This window comes from Mus caroli, chromosome 10, assembly GCF_900094665.2.
Source record: "Mus caroli chromosome 10, CAROLI_EIJ_v1.1, whole genome shotgun sequence".
In the NCBI taxonomy this organism is placed as follows: Eukaryota; Metazoa; Chordata; class Mammalia; order Rodentia; family Muridae; genus Mus; species Mus caroli.
In genome coordinates, this window is record NC_034579.1 from 26,610,874 (window position 1) to 26,614,533 (window position 3,660).

Sequence of the window (3,660 nt, forward strand, 5' to 3'; positions counted from 1 at the left end):
TTTTCTCGAGACAGGGTTTCTCTGTGTAGCTCTGGCTGTCCTGGAACTCACTCTGTAGACCAGGTTGGTCTCGAACTCAGAAATTCGCCTGCCTCTGCCTCCCAAGTGCTGGGTTATTGCTAGTTCTTATGAGATGATAAGTGTTAAAATATTTACCATGACATTGCAATAACCACAAGTGGCTCAGGAAAAAAATCCAAACAAACATGGGCAAAATATTAGCTATTAGTGAATCTAGCTTATTACTCTAAGATAACATTAGTCAAGCTTAAAATATTCAATTAGCGACATTAAACACAAAACTTGAAATACTCAATTAGCTACATTAAAATAGTAAAAAAAAAAAAAAACCAAAAAACCCAAAAAACAAATGTCATCATTTTATGTACTCAATAGAACCATATTATCATTTTTAAAAGGGTCAATGTTTAAAAAGTATTGAGATTTTATTTCTTTACACTAAGGTTCAAAAAGAACTTGAATCACATCTAGTGGTCCTGGAGACCCTTGTGAAAGGCACTGAAGACACTGCACAGGTTCACACGATCTTGGTGTACTGAAACTGTTTGGCAAAGTGGGAGTGCATTTTCTGTATAAAATAGGACAAGGGCCAATGGTGTCAGTGGAGCACGTGCCTTTAATCCTGTCACTTGGGAGGCAGAGGAAGCTGCAATTTTGTTACTTTGAGACAGAGCCTGGTCTGCAGAGCGAGTTCTCAGACAGCCAGGGTCTACAGAGAAATCATGTCTGGAAAAACAAACAATAAAATAATTAAATTAAATTAAATTAAAAACTACTAAATAGGGTTAGCACAGACTTTCAACCCCAGCTTTTGGAAGCAGAGGCAGGAAGATCTCTGTAAATTCGAGGCTAGCCAGGGCTTGCAGCCCTGTCTCAAAAAAAAAATGAGATCCTGTCTTAAAAAAAAAAAAAGTTTGGAAAGTTTCTTTTGGTGATACTTTAATAATTAATTGTAGTGATTTCCTTTAATCTTCCTGTTTGTGTATTTAAGTAACTTTAGGTTATATCAATGATTTAGTCATCATCTGAAAAATACACGCTAGAAAATGAGAGGCAATAGTTAAGCCCAGCTCAGCTGATTCTGCATGATCTCAGTGGCTCTGGATGCTCTGGGGAGCCAGTTCTTCCCCGGGTCATGTCTACTGTGCCCCTTCCCACCTCGTTGCACAATGGGACTTTTGGCTTACATTCCTCTTGGCTCGCATGTCTTGAGGGTTTGTAGATGGAGGCTGCCTAGAAGGTTCTTGAACTCTTGGCAATTCCACAATTTCCTGACTGTTAGTGTACACTGAAGAGACTGCCCAGATAGGAATCTTCTGAGGACTGTGAGAATAGCCGACAACAGTCACTCCAGTACTAATAGCATCGTTAACCCAAATGGCATATGGCAAATAAGACACGGTCATGTGATACATATACATATGTATATATGTATGTACCTATAATAGTATATGTACATGTATTAGTTTACAGGTGTGATATGCCCTTCAGTGCCTACATTTACACACTAATAGCTTTGAGGGGGCCTTTCTGCCACTTTTGATGGTATTTACTATTCATGTGACAGGAAAAAAAGATTTATATTTTTGTACAAAGATACAAATAGAGACAGGCTAGATTTGAATCAAGTGTCTAAGACCATCAAGAAAACAAGCAATGGCAAGATCTGGACAAAAGCTTACAGTAGTAGAGGCATAGAAATAGTTTCATGGACCGCAATAGTAGGAGAAAATCAGGACTTTCTTCAGCACTGCAGGCAGAAGGGGATCAGGTTTCGAGGGTCCCTTCTGTGGGCTGCTGTGAGGTCCTCAGGAAAAGGGCTCCAGTTTTCGGTGCTCATTCTTATAGCAATTGAGTACGCACATACAGTTCAGGACAAATCTGCCCTCTAGTGTTTGCAAGTACATCCAACACTTTAAATGAATCAAGTAAAATTACAGAAGGGACTCAAGAAGTCTCCCTGGTGGTCTAGTGGTTAGGATTCGGCGCTCTCACCGCCGCGGCCCGGGTTCGATTCCCGGTCAGGGAAGCATTGTTTTTCTAAATTTCAAGAATTTTTACTGTAATTTGTTTTTTGTTGCTTCTTTATTGTCGATAACAAAAGTTGTATTAGTTTTACGAATGTTTTCAATAACTATGTTTCAAGTAGACATATACTATATCTATTTAGTTATTATTGACGATTAAACAAGTTTTATGGGTCCTTAATGATAAAGTACTTGAAATATATTTGTTTATACATTTGTTCATCCGTTTCTAAGATTGCAATTTCCAGCCTTTGATGATAATTGGGATATGTATACAAGCAGGGATTTTTAGAAAGCTTTTATTTACTCTTGAATGTGTTTGGCTGATAAAAGAAGAATATCATTTTAAGAAGACTTATGCTTGTGTTTTGAGTCAATTTCTATTTCTTATATATTGAAATCATATTTATTTAAAGTGGATATATCCCTATCTTGTTATTTTTAATAAATTAAAAAATATGTTTCTGAGAAATGTGAATGATGAATTATCTGCTTGTGTTTTTTCTTAGTTTAAATTTGTTTGTTTGTTTGTTTGTTAGATAGCATCTTACTAAGAAACCCTAGAACTCACTATGTAGAACAGGCTGGCCTTAAACTCACAGAGATCCACCTGTTTCTGCCTCCCAAGAGCTGGGATTAAAGGCTTGCCACCATGTCCAGCATTTAGTTTAGAACAGAATATGTATATATATTATGTAATAAGTTTTTTACTTCAGGTTTTTTTTTTTTTTTTTAAGAAAAATCATACAAACGTGGTAAATTCCTTACATTCAGGTTGTAGTTCCCAGTCTACATATGTTATCCTGCAACTTGTCCTTCAGGATTTGAATGGGAACTTTTATAATTTGGGGCAAATTGGAGCTTTAGGACTTCTCAGAAAGCAATTATGTGAACAGTAGACACAAAGAGAATACAAATGATCTTATATTCATCTGCACTTCCTTAGTCCTAAAACTTTATTCTGTTTCATCCTTTGCTGTTTTAGTTTGGGGAATGTCAGGATTTGTCTTTTATTTTTGTTTTTGTTGTGTTCCACTTTGTGCACAAATCCAAACTCTCACAATGGCATAAAAATAAGAAATAAAAAATTAAAGGACTCAAAATGGACCAAATGACCTGTTTTGCCTTCCCTTTAGCTGTGTGGTGACTGGTCTGAAGGAGGAAAACGTTGAGTGTTTGCTGACATGAAGCTCACTGGCATAAGTGCTACTGGGTTAAGAGAAAATGTGCTCTTGGTTTTTGTTTTCAAAGAATTTTACTTCACCATGAAATTAAGGCAGAAGCATATTTGTCACCATTATGATCACTAACAAAATGATAGGCACCATGCACTGATTATGATGTATCAGGTTGTTCAAAGACCCATGGTCACATGATAAAGCAAATTCGTGGGCCCCGACTGAAACTAGAACTCGAACACTGGTTTCCAAATGAACAGAAAGGCTGGTGGTATCTAGATAGCCTGAGGATGTACATTTATGTAAGGGGGTCCTGCATAGTTATAATTTTAGGGTTTTCCAGAGAGCCAGAATCCCTAGAAGATGATAGGTAGAGGGTAGATTATAGGTAGGTAGATAGATAGATAGATAGATAGATAGATAGATAGATAGAT

General features: G+C 36.9%; 1 non-coding gene across 1 annotated transcript; it reads left to right on the forward strand.

Annotated features, from left to right (window-relative positions):
• Positions 1-1,978: 1,978 nt before the first annotated feature.
• Trnae-cuc lies at positions 1,979-2,050 on the forward strand. The gene has a single exon. It is a non-coding gene; the product is annotated as a tRNA-Glu (tRNA).
• Positions 2,051-3,660: the final 1,610 nt, after the last annotated feature.